Source organism: Phyllostomus hastatus, unplaced genomic scaffold (assembly GCF_019186645.2).
Source record: "Phyllostomus hastatus isolate PE091 unplaced genomic scaffold, TTU_PhHast_1.1 phas_scaffold_216, whole genome shotgun sequence".
In the NCBI taxonomy this organism is placed as follows: Eukaryota; Metazoa; Chordata; class Mammalia; order Chiroptera; family Phyllostomidae; genus Phyllostomus; species Phyllostomus hastatus.
Window position 1 is genome coordinate 3106108 of NW_025334018.1, and position 13591 is coordinate 3119698.

Consider the following 13591-nt stretch of genomic DNA (forward strand, 5'->3'; position numbering starts at 1 on the left):
TAAACAGTATTTAGAATAATATGTAAAAACCCAGTAAAACTGGTTGCCTTCAGAGAGAGAAAATAGGTCCTTTGGTGGCAGGAAAGAGGGAGAGTGGTGTCTTTTGTACTTTCTGAATTCTGAACCTGGTTGCTATTAACCAGGTGAAGAGTAAATTTTCCAAGGTTAAATCAACAAACCCTTAGTGACTCTTATAAAGCTATCAAGCAATTATTCTGTATGCATATTTCTTTAGGAATTATTTTATTTACTTATAGAGGTTCAGGTATACAATTCTATAATACATTATCTGTATATTACATTTTGTTTTTACCACCCCAAATGTATGAATTATTCTCTGTGTATATTTCTCCACACAGGAAACCCTAAAGCATCAAATTCTGTTACAGTGAGTTCCCATTTCCAACAACTCATATCAATCTACCTCCAGAATGTTTGAGAAACCCTCTGGTTTCTCAGCTGAGTACCTTTCAAACAACATTCTTTACAGGAAAAAATAGCATTGTTTTAAGACTGTAAAAGTCTTTTTTCTCTCTGAGCCCAAGTTTTCTATCTGTAAAACAAGGACATAAGCATTTTACCAAGCTAAGAGCAATTTATAATACTAACAGAAAAGAGATAAAAGGGGTTGTGCTGGTAAAGGCAGGAGTAAGGAGCATATGCTTCGAAGTTCCCCTTCCTTCAGCTACTAAAATACATAAGAAAAAAATCTAGGGTTCCAAAAAACCCAACTAACTACAATAGCAATAGTTAACATTTACTGAATACTTTCTGTATGTTAAGCAGTGTTCAAAAGTGCTTTATTTGAATTAACCCATTTTATCTTCACAACAATCCTGTGATGTAGGTAATGTGATCTCTAATTTACGGAGAAGGAAAGAGAGTTGCAAATATGATAAAATAGTTAAAAGCATGGACTTTGCAAACTAACTGCTGGGATTGAAACCTGGCTCTCCTACTGAATAGCTGTGTAACTTTGAGCAAGTTGCTTAAAGTTTGTGTGTCTGTTTCCTCATTTCTAAATTGGAAATAATGGTAACATCTAAAGCATGAATTTAAAATCTTGGTACACCAACAAAAATTTCAGTTCTTCCCTTGTTAAATAGAAAATTATTCACAGACTATTATGCTTATATTGCATTTACCCATAACTTGTCACATGTAAAGTCAATCCTGGTGATAAAATTTTATCTTTAAAATTTTTTTTAACATTTGAAACCTTATTTTAAAAGTTTATATTGAAGAGCTTTTCCTATTTATCCATATTGTATTTAGAAAACATCCTAGTAAGGAAGCACCATGAAATAAATGTTTAATTGCTTCTATTCTAGTGGGGAAGTCTGAGAGCAGTCTTGCTAAGACTGCTGCTGGACAGCAATATCACATAGCCCAGCTGTCTGTTTACAGCTTGCAGACTAATGCCAGGAGAAGTAGAGCAATAAGGAAATATAGGCAGACCTTGGAGATATTGCAGGTTTGGTTCCAGACTATCAAAATAAGTGAGTATTGCAATAAAGCGAGATGTAAATGGTGCTGCCTTCTATTTGTGAAAAACGCAACACCTATGAAGTGCAATAAAGGGAAGTACAATAAAGTAGAGCATAATAACATGAGGTATGCCTGTTTGGAAATCTAGGCAGTTTTGTTGAGTGCCTATAACTTTGCTTGAAGAAAAATTTCAGTTAGACCACACCCTCATTTAAATTAAAGCACAGCCCTGGCTGGTGTGGCTCAATGGTTGAGTGCTGGCCTGCAAACCAGTCTGGGGCAAATGCCTCGGTTGCAGGCCTGGTCCCCAGTAGGGGGCACAAGAGAGGCAACCACATATTGATGTTTCCTTCCCTCTCTTGCTCCTTCCCCTCCCCTCTTTAAAACAAAAATAAATAAACAAAAATCTTTAAAAAATTAATTAATTAAAGCACAAATCACAATCCAAGGCAGAGTACTTTGGAGGTTTGTCATGATTTGGCTCCCCTTTCTATAACAGTTTCCTATTCTGCTGTAACAAATTACTACAAACTTAGTGGCATAAAACACAAATTTGTCTTCTTAGAGTTGTGTGGTTCAGAAGTCCAAAATCAAAGTGTCTGCAGGGTTGTACTCTTTCTGGAGGCTCTAGTAGAGAATTTTTTATTTTTCTTTTTACTTTTCCAATTTTTAGAGGCTGCTCTCCCTCCCATCTTTAAATCCTGCAAATAGCAGGTTGTCAAGTCTGTCAGGTCACACCACTTTGACACTTCTGACTCCCTCTTCCATCTTTTCAGAACTCTTGTAATTACTGTAGGCCTATTAGATAATGCAGGATAATCTCCCTATTTTAAGGTTAGCCGATTATCAAATTCAAATCCATCTGCATCCTTAATTCCCTCTCATCATGTGATATATTCACTGGTTGCAGGGATTAGGAATGGACATTTCTGGAGGAACCATTATTTTGTCTTACATATCTTCCTTAGTTCAAATAATTTATTCAATAAGGCCATTTCATCGGGCACCTAATATGTTTTGGTCTCTGGTAGGTACTGGGCCATACACAAAAGAACAGAGTACTAACTTATTTGCCAATACTTAGCTGACAATTCATTAATCAGTACAGTTACTAAGAGCTAACTGAAGGCAGAGACCATAAGTAACTTCCTTTATATACTGGTGTAGTGGAATTCCATTAAAAGTGTATTTTTCTTTGTAGCATAGACAATTATGCTATTGATGAAAAATACCATGAAGGCAACGTGAAATGATTTAACCTTTTAAGAAACAATCAAACTAAAGTCTAAAGATAAGTTAGTGAATTTCTCTGAGCCTCAGGCTTCTCATGGGTAAAATGGGGATAAGGTGATCTATCTCTAAGTGTTGTTTATTATAAGGATTAAAGAGCAACATATGTTCTCCTAGCATGGTATTCCACACGTTAATTCTCTTTCCCTTTTCATGTTTAAAGTATCTAACATTCATTTAAACATTTCCATGACTAGTTGTGCACCAGACTATAAAAGAATATAAAAGAAATGTTAGCCATAGCCCCTGTCCTCAAATTAAAAATGTGTTGGTAGGGTAACACATTTGCACATACAGCACAACTAAAGAAAGATCAATGTAAACCTAAATGGGCACCATCAAAGAATTGGAACTTAAGACACAGTTAGGGAAAGCAAATATTTAGTTGGGTGATTAAAACTGATTTCTTCTCTACCTTGAAAAGACAAAGCAAGCAAACAACACCTGATCCATACATTGAAATATGGTAAAGGGGAAATTAACGAGTGTTTACTTCAACTTTAGAGGTTTTGACTAGGTCTTTAAGATCAATGGAGTACAGACATTTTTAAACTATTCTCTGGATCCCTAGAAGTCCACAGATGTTGAAGTGAAGGGAAACCCACGTAGACCCCTTCCCTAATTTATTCTACTTTACCCGTTGAGTGAAACTAAAACTACTGATTAGATAAACTTTGAGATTATCTCTGTATTTTAATAGTTCATAGTTCTCCTCAATTCTATCATTAAGAAAGTAAATGTTCGTGAGCTGTTTCATCAACGATTTGGGAGAATAGGACACAAACTACCAATTACACCCACAAACCTTATCAACATCAACAGTACTCTGACGATAACACAATACTCTGTACTTTCCCTGTGCCTAGGAGCTATTTCTACTTTACATACATTATGTTATCTAATATGGAATTAAGAAAATAACTTTCTGAAGGACATACAAGACATGGAAGATCGAGTACAGAATTGAACTAAAAATATATGGTTCTCTATCCTTTAACATCAGGTTGAAAATATATCACCCATCTATCCATGAGGAATGAGTAGTGCACAAAAACAACGCATATAACAGTGATGTGGAATTCGAGGAATTTATGTTAGGTTTAAAAAAAGAGAAATACCACTGCGCTGGTTTTTTCCTGGTTCCCAAGTCTGCATGCAACCCTGAAACCGAAAAGAAGCCCTCCAGGAGGGTCGTGGGCCCAACTTAGCCTCACTACCTACATCCTGGAAGTGCGGAGTCCCGCTCCCTTCCCCGGTGCCGGTTCCTTCCCTCACCGAGTCGCGGACCAGTCCTCCTGGAACAGCAGACACTGACTGGCTACACCGATCTCGTCCCGCAAAAGAGAAGCAGGCTAGCTCCGTTCAGCAGGAAACTACTCAACGCGCAGCCGCCGCGGCCTCCTACCACTGCCCAGCGGAGGGGCGCCAAGCCTCCCTCAACCCGTTCACCGCGGCCGGGAGGCGGAGGGGTGAAGCGAGCCGGGCCGCTGCGGTGTCGTGGCCAGTGAGGTGGAGAGTTACAGGTCTCCGTCCGCCACTCGGATAGTTCCAGTCATAACGGCCCGCTCTGCCAGCTTGCCTGTCCTTTTCTCCCCCGCTCCCGCAGCCACCAGAATGGAACAGGCCCGCGGGGGGATTGTGGGAGGCGCACGCGCGAGGGGTGGAGGGAATGGTGGGGGGGCTGGAGGAGGAGGAGGCGGCGGCGGAGGCCGTGGCGGCTGTTGGTGGCTGTGGGGGCGGGGAAGGGGGGGGAGAGGAGAGAAGAGGAGGTGGAGGAGGAGGAGGAGGAGGTTTGGGCTCAAGCCGCTGGAGGTACGCGTGAGGGTCCGGGCTAGAGCTGGCTTGACAGAGGCCGAGGGGAAGCGGGGGACTGTGCGAGGAGGCTCCTCTGAGTAAGCGCGTACGGGCTGGCGGGCGCGCTGGGCGGCCAAAGGCGGTGGTTGGTGAGAGCAGCGAGCGACGAGCCGGGCTACATACACTCTGGCGCGTGTGGGCGGGCGTGCGCGCTTCGCCCAAGTCGGGTGAGGGGGGAGGACGGAGGGGGAGAAGCCGAAGAGGGAGGAGTGGGAGGTGGGGGGGCACGAGGCGCCCTTCGCTCCCTCCCTCCGGGGGAGCTGCCGCCGCCGCCGCTCTGCCGCCGCCGCTCCGCCGCCATTTTGGGTTCGCTTTGCGGAGGGGGAGACGATCCCCGTTTCGGTTGCGGGACCCACCTCCCTTCAGTTTCCCCAGCTTAGTCCCACGCCTTTTCCTTCTGCTCTCTCGTATTTCCGCCAGTTCGCTCACCCGCTGGTTGCCTCTTGACAAGCGGGAGGGATTCGCTGTGGACCAAGGGAAGCAGAGGAGCCTGGTGGCGGCCGTCCCCTCTTCCCCACTTCCCTGCACTCTCATCTCTCTCGGCCTCGGCCTCTGACACGGTGAGTACTACCGCCTGGGGAGGCCTTGAGGCCTAAGTACTTCCTCAGCTACTCAATGCTTGGCTTCCTGGGCGCTCCTGTCATCTCCCGGACCTGTACCTCCGGGACATTGGTGGTAAGGATGGGGGAGGGGAGAGTAGGGAAGGGGATCCTGAGCTAACCGGGAAGTCCCTCCTGGCGGAGGCGAAGGGGTGTCCCTGACTGGCGGGCTGCTGGCTTGGGGGAGAGGGGCGGGAAAGTAAGCGAGTGGAGGCGGAGTCGGCTGTGTCCCTGACAGGTTTAGTTTGTGTGTTGTGCAGGCAGGATTGGAGCATCCCCCAAGGTCCAGTTTGTGTCTATCAGAGGGATAAGAGTGGCAGGAGAGGTGATCTTCTGAGGGTAGTTTACCTGTATGCTTAGGACTGTGGTGTCCCTGACACGCTGAAGTGTATGTAGGAACGACAGGGTGATCTCACTGTTGTAAGTTTAATAAATGTTACTAATTAGTTTGTACATGGAAAGACATGTTTTTCGTCTAGAAGACAGATGGTCTGTTGGTGTACAGAGGCTGTTTGGGTATGTATGTAAGGAAGGAAAGTGTTCCAGGAGAGTTTGCTTGTATTTGTATAAGGGTAATGGAGTTCCCCTTATAGTTCGTTTTTGAAATAAAACTTGGGGTGTTCCCTGCTGGTTGATGTGTGCGTGTGTGTATTTTAGGGTTTGGGAGTGCCTTGTTACTTGTTGGGAAAGAGCAGTCAGGGCAGTAGTATTTTTAGACGTACTATATAGTATGTGTGTGTGGGATCACGGATAAGAGAAATGTCATAGCTAGTTGTGGTCTTCAGAATAGTTGTTTTCCTTGAATAGGCTGAATTGTGTAAATGTGAAAGCCCAGGCTATCTTTAACAGACCAATTATTGTGAGGGTATAAAAAATGCTTGACCTTTTTGTGGACTTGAGTTTATATTAACACCTTAGAATAGAATAAAACATTTGTATCTTTCAGACTCAACTTGAGGTTTATTTGTGATCCTAAATCCCTTTGAAAGTGGTAGGTGTTTTCTCCCATTTTACTAAATAGGAAATTGAGGCATAAAGATAATTTTTCCAAGGTCACATGTTAAATTGGGGACAAAGTTTGGATTGTAACTCAAATATTTTGACCACTAGTCCAGTCGTATATTCACTATACAATGGAGCCTTAGGAGGCCTTTTTCAGGCAAATCTGACTTTATTGGAAAGATAGGGGCGTATTGACTGGTTGGATAATGTATTTGGTACAGATTAGTTGCATTAGACATGTATATGGAATGTAGGTTGTCCTTGCCAGGTTGGCCTGTATGAGAATGTGTATCCTTGATTATTTTTTGTTTATGGAGGAAGCAGACTATTTCTAACACTTAAGCTTGTACCAGAGAACTGCATGGGGGCTGACAGCGTAACTTTATTTCTGTGGGAGGAAGGATCATCTTTCATTCATTTAACGAATACTTACTGAATAAGTACTCGATGAATGTTCCTGCCTTGGGCTGAGAATAATCAAGGTGACCCTGTTGAAACAACCTGGGTGCATATGAAGGAGGACTTGCCTTGACAGTGATATGTATTAATTTGAGCAATGCAGAAAAGTCAGTGTGTAGTTGAAATTAGAAAACCCTTCTAAAAGCTATTCAGTTTGGAGGGAATTTAGATCGTCTAGACATTTTATTTAATTTTATTTTTTAAAAATCATCAACCAAGGATACATTTATTGATTTTTAGAGAGAGATGTAGGAAGACAGGGAGGGAGCAGGGGAGAGAGAGACAGACAGACAGATGGATACATACTTCGATGTGAGAAACATCAGTTGGTTGCCTTTGCAGGTACCTGGACTGGGGTTCCAACCTGTGATCTTGGTATGTGCCCTGACCAGGAATCCAACTGCTTTTGGTATATGGGATGATGTTTCAACTGAGCTACCTGTCCAGGACAAGATCTTCCAGACATTTTAATATGGAAGGATATAAGTGTATTTAAAAAATTAACAGAGTACCCCTGGCTGTTGTATGTAGATCAGTGGATTGAGCATGGACTGCAGACCAAAGGGTCACCAGTTTGATTCCCAGTCAGGGCACATGCCTGGGTTGTGTGGCAGGTCCCCAGTAGGGGGTGCATGAGAGGCAACCACATATTGATATTTCTCTCCCTCTGTTTTTCCTTCCCTTTTCTCCCTCTAAAAATAAATAAATAATTAAAAAAAAATAGGGTAGCCAGTTTGTGATAGAGTGTGTCTTCTTTAACTTTTTTATTTTTATTTTTTGAGTTCATGAGTAACCGTTTTGGGGATATGGGAATTGTTTTTATATATGTGCTTGTGGATATTGAAACTGGCTAGGCTGAAGGAATTCTTTGAAGGCTAATTTTATAGTAAGGATCCCCTTTGAGAATATGAGGGAAGAAGACTTGAATAAAGTCACCTTACTTTGTTTCTCTGGAAAAAGGAATATTTTTGATGTGCTAGTGGCTCTTAAAGTGTTTTTGGGACATCTATCCTGAGAATCTGGTGGTAGACCCTTACTATAGAAAATGAGCATGAGCACAGTCCCACAAACTATTCATACAATTTCAGGGACTTAAATTGTAGTGAAATAGAACCAGTGTATATTCAGATATCATTAGATAGCCCCCCCCCCCAATATAGTTTTGTTTGGGGGTGGAGATGTTTGTAGGAGTTTAAGATGAAAGATTCTGTGATAGTATTTGAGCATGCTGACAGAATTTGAAGATTCATTTTTTTCTTTGCATGCTTATTTTTGAAGTGTTAGTATGCGATTCTGAATTAGGTGATAAGAGAATATTATATATTATCACCTAATTCACTAGAGGATATAATATAGTACAATTGTTTATAGCTTTATTCTTTTTCATCATGTTTTTATTTTCAAACTTTTATTTTTCCAGTTTTGTTTTGGGACTGAGGTGTTCAGCTCATTTCCTAGAGTTTATCTTAGTTATAACAAACATCATTCAGTTGATTCTTTTAAGGAGACACAAAGATGAATACTATAATGGCTTCTGCCCTCCACGAGACTCTGATCCTATTGAAGCTATGAATTGTATGATAAAGGCTTTGAAAAGGTCAATGAGGAGGGAAGCATATTCCTGGAAGTTAAGGTTTCATGACTTAATTGCAGAGAGTTTTTGCCGCTATTTATTCTTAGAAAGCTATAAAGTTTTTATATGCAACTTTGTAGCTAAAAAATGTGCTTTGGTATCAAATGATTTATTATTTGATGTTTTGGAACTTTCTGGTTTGAAAAGGAGGCAGACATAGGTCGCATTCCTTATCTTGTTTTGGATGTATTTCTATGGTATTGTTAAGTTTATATAAAAAAGGCCTTACTGTTGTTTTCGGATATACACGCACCTAGAAAACACTAGATGACAGACTACTTATGACAGACTTCCAATCTAGTACTGGAAATCAAAAATAATTACCGCATTTTTAAAAGAACAAGAAATTCAGAAAGGTGTTTTGATAGCACATATTACAGGATTCAGCAAGATAATGGAGAGATCTTAAGAAAAGTGGTCTGATTGCCTTCTCTGTATAAGAATGTTATGTAAATTTGTGAAAAGTTCAATATTTTCTCTAATTTTTAAGTTGGATAGTAGGTTATTGATATTTTAAAAACACGTGTGTGTGTGTGTGTAGTATGTATATATCATGCATACAGTTACATATGTATATAGTCTCTTCTATGTATGAGATACTTCACAAAAAATTATTCAGGATCTTTAAGGATCAAGAATGGAAAGCAATTTTTATTTCCTATTCTTGAGATGTATTTTAAAATACAGAACATAACTTCCTTATTTATTTCTTGCTAGCGACTGCGTCTTTACATAGTTAGTAGTATCAGTTGAGGCTTCAATCTAAGTCTTCTTCAATACCCTATGAATAAAGAATTGGCCACATTCAGTCCTGCCCAAAATGATCTGCCTGTAGACTGTAGAGAAGTTTTACCATGTGTAAGTAGTATGTGTGTAGTTAAACAATTTTTTAAAAAAAAGATTTTATTTATTTATTTTTAGAGAGGGTAGGGAGGGAGAAAGAGAGAGAGAGAGAGAAACATCAATGTGCGGTTGCTGGGGGCCGTGGCCTGCAACCCAGGCATGTGCCCTGACTGGGAATCGAACCTGTGATGCTTTGGTTTGCAGCCCACGCTCAATCCACTGAGCTATGCCAGCCAGGGCCAGTTAAATAATTTTTTAAAAAAGATTTTCACACACCCCTACTGGGGACCTGGCCCACAACCCAGGCATATGCCCTGACTGGGAATCGAACTGGAGACCCTTTGGTTTGCAGGCCTGTACTCAGTCCACTGAGCCACACCAGCCAGGGCTCCGGTTAAGTAATTTTATATTGCTATTTAAGTTATGTGTGTTGATCTGAATCTTTTAAAAGTAATATTCAGCCTTATTGGAATCCACTGTGAGGTCTACTTTGTGTCTATCTTTTCGGAGCATGAGAGGCTTTAAGCCTGGCTGCTATAAGAAAGGGAAATGAAAGCAGTTTTTGTTTTGTTTTGAGCTATATTGTAGTTTTTTCTTTTTTAAATTACTTGTAGTATATTTTCTTTGTTTATGTTCTTTAGGTAGCGGTTCAGTTTTCATACTTATGATTTGTCATCTTAGTTAATGATAACTGTCAATCTTACATTTTATGTTCTAAAAATCACTTTTTTAATGACTTGCCTCATTGGGTATGTTGATGGCAGTGTGACGTTGACACAACATAATAATTGATGGCTTCAAGTAATAACAGAAATTTAACTAATGACCTCACTGTTATTTCAGAGTTGAACATCTTATGAAGAATGTAAAATCTTATTTTTAGCATTAATTGTTTTTGCTTTTTATAGTTTTTAGTCATTTGCTCTCAGACATATGCAAGTCAATGACAGGAATGCATACTTTCTTCATTTAATTACATTGATTTTTTTAAATGTGGAAAATTTCAAACATATATGGCATTAAGAGAATAGTATAATGAGTTCTCATGTGTTTGACATGCAGCTGGAATAGTTATCAACATTCAGTTTTCACACTGTATCCCCATCTAGTAGCCTCTCTCCCACCTTGTCTTTTGCTTATTTGAAGCAAATCTTCCAGACATATTTCATCCATAAATACTTCATTGTACATTCATTTCACTTGTAAATGGGAAATTATTTCTCTGTAGTTAGATTTATATAACTTTTTATTGCATTTTTTTCATTACCCTCTTCTTCCCCTCCACTCTCCTTCCCCCATATAACTTTTAAAATAAAGTATGTAATGATAATTGGAACCAAACTACTTATATTGAATATTTCTAATTTATATTACCTGTCAATACGGATTTCCTATGAAAACTTAAGAAAAGTTGAATAGAAATTCATCTCACTGCTTTTAGATGTTTGCACTGAAAAATGCAAGTTAGTTTCTATGTTTGCCTGAAAAGCTTATAATCTTTTACAGTTTTTTGTTTTTGTTATAATGACAAAATACTAAAAGCATTTTCTAACTCTTGTTAGTTTCTCTTGGTTTTCTGACTGGATCCAGTTACCACAAAGAAATCAGACAATATTGGTGATTTTGAACAGGAGCTGAAAATTGGTCTAAAATCAACTTGGTATTTAAAGAGAATAAACCACATTATTTTGAAGTTTAAAATTCTAATTGTGGACATTTGAAAATCCAAACCAATGCCTAAGTTGCTAAATGTGAACCATATTACAGAGTATGGGTATCATGATGAATAGAAATATTGTAGAAAAAGTAAGTAAATATTCCTATTGAATTATTAAAAGGAATCAGTATAGAGATTTGAAGTGATTGCTGGTAAAGTAAAACTTAGATAATCTATCCTTTCCTTCCACAAAGGGCTGACAGTTATAATTCAGATGAATGGGAATTCCATCATTAGTGAAATTTTAGTTAACTTATCTTTCGTTATATCTTATGTTATAATCTCATGATAGATATATCATGAATCTTTGATTTAATCTTTTTGTTTTACAGTTCTATCTATTCCATTCTTGATACTTCTCACTTAGTTTTGTTTGTCCTAAGACCACAGGTGAATAGTGTGTCAGATTATAAAGTAGTCATATTATGGCCTCTTGGTGTAAATGACATTATTTAGAATGTGGAGGAGACTTTCCTTATGATAAAGTTTCTTAAATTCAGCATTGCTGAAAATGAAAGCTCCAGAATTTAAGCATTTACTTAACATAAGAAGCCTAACAGGGCTGAATGGAGAGAATTTAAAAGTTTGTCTTTGAGACATAGACCTGAGCTACCGAGGCTGTGAGTGACAGTCCCAGCCAAGTTGCTTTAGCCAGGTGAAGATGGGCTTTGTGATGGGTTGCCCTGTGGGCATGGCTGCCAGGATGCTCTTCGGTACCTTTTCCTGTCTCAGGATTGGACTGCGGGGTCGGGAGCGGATGGGTGGTATTGGGAAAACCACGATGCAGAGTGGCGGCACCTTTGACACATTCATGGCTACCGGGATGGACATCTGATGCTAATCAAGGCAATGGTTGCCCACTTCCACCCTGTCCCATCAGTCCCAACCCATGTACTAAAATAAAAAGACTTTGAGTAGTCAAAAAAAAAAAAGGTTTGTCTATGAAAGGAGCTGCTAACTATAACATTTGAGAAAATGGAGGAGTGACTCAATCATGTGTAATAATTATTTTACAGTATAAAGGTTTTGAAAGGAGATTGTAGGATATAAATCTCAAGTAAGTAGAGATTCCATTAAGCTAAGTTATAATAAGTTGGGAAGTTAAAGTTTATGCAGAAGCATATTGAAGGATAAAGAACCATCACCTTGAAACTGCAGTGAATTAGAGATTTAAGTTAATTTTATTTGTGTGTGAGTGTATGTGTATTTAAAGAAAAAAAAAACCCGCCCTGGCTGGCATTAGCTCAGTGGTTTGAGCATGGGCTGTGAACCAAAGTGTCGCAGGTTCGATTCCCAGTCAGAGTACATGCCTGGGTTGTGGGCCATGACCCCCAGCAACTGCACATTGATGTTTCTCTCTCTCTCTCTCCCTCCCTTCCCTCTCTAAAAAGAAATAAATAAAATCTTAAAGAAAAAGAGCTTTCCCTCAATAAATACATTTATTTAAAAAAAAAAACAAAACCCTTAAATGAAGGTAGAACAAGGTCAGGTTTTAATTTGATTTAGCCTGTATTTCTTCCCGTTTGTTTGTTTGTTCATTCATTCATTTGTTGAACATTCAACCAAGTAACATTTTTCTATTACTCCATTCCCATTTACGTTCTTAGGTGTTAGGAGAAAAAGACAGTTTTTAAAAATTCAGAGTTATCTAGGAATATCTTCTTAACAAATATATCACACTATAAAGTGTAACACATTTCTCCCAGGCAGAGAGGGGAGAAAGTTATCAAGTCTGTGGAGACAAGGGAAAGCACAGAAATGCCTTTCTACAAGTGGGAAGAGCCAGTCTTCAAAGGATAAATATGAGTTATTAAGTAAGGCTTAGGACATTCTAGGTAGAGGAACATTATCTGCAAAGATGTGAAGATGAATATAACAATGAATTCAGGGGACTGTAATTTGGATCAGTATACTTTTCATCCATTCTCTTTACTGTCTTCAATGCTGTATAACATTGGCCTTTGTACTTAGACATCATCAACAAAATAAAGATGGAACTATGTTCACTCTACTAAGTAGTATATAGTAGTAGTAGTAGTAGTAGTATATAGTACTAGTAGTAGTTCACTCTACTAAAATAGTATATCATTACAGTTAAAGCTAATTTTGAATAAAGATTAAAAGCAAATAATTGGTTATGTTTTGGTTACTCAAAAAAATGTTTACTAGAATACACTCTACTCCTTTTAGCATTTTAAGTAATCAAGCCTTGATTATAATAGGTGTCCAGCCAAAAAATAATTGGTTATGTTTTAGTTATTCAGAAAATTCTTATTAGAACAGCCCCCCACTCCTTGAGCATTTTAATCAAACTTTGATTTTAATAGGTATCCAACCAAATACAGAAATGCACAATTGTTTTTCGTAATACGTTTTTCTTAATGAACAACTCTCCCAGTCTCCACCCTAGTTTATTTTCAATTTTCTGAAAATCCCAAACAGATTAAGATCATGGACTCTGAAATCAGATTGAATAGGTTTAGATCCCAGTCTTGCTACTTACTGATGGCATAATCTTTAGCAAATATTTATGATCTTTGGTTTTCTTTACTGTAAAGTGATGGTAATACTTATAGGGTATTCAAGGATTATATGAGATAATATGTGGAAAGTGCTTAGCATAATGTATGTCATATAGCAAGTGCATAATATAGATGTGTTATTATTAGTTATTTCTCTTCATTTCCTGAAATGATTTTTTTAGCA

General features: G+C 38.9%; 2 protein-coding genes across 11 annotated transcripts in view; one reads left to right on the top strand and one right to left on the bottom strand.

Annotated features, from left to right (window-relative positions):
- DAP3 (death associated protein 3) overlaps window positions 1–5200 on the bottom strand; it is a 37080-nt gene extending 31880 nt beyond the window's left edge. For 2 of the 8 annotated variants that reach the window (XM_045816461.1, XM_045816455.1), the window contains exon 1: window positions 5062–5200. The gene's annotated coding sequence lies outside the window, so the exon portion shown is untranslated. Of the gene's footprint in view, window positions 1–3995; window positions 4399–5061 lie in introns of those variants that run through there. The other 6 variants (XM_045816459.1, XM_045816458.1, XM_045816460.1 and 3 more) reach the window with 6 other exon arrangements.
- Window positions 5075–13591, top strand: part of ASH1L (ASH1 like histone lysine methyltransferase) — a 228554-nt gene continuing 220037 nt past the window's right edge. For 2 of the 3 annotated variants that reach the window (XM_045816450.1, XM_045816452.1), the window contains exon 1: window positions 5075–5192. The gene's annotated coding sequence lies outside the window, so the exon portion shown is untranslated. Of the gene's footprint in view, window positions 5308–13591 lie in introns of all 3 variants that reach the window. The other variant, XM_045816451.1, reaches the window with a different exon arrangement.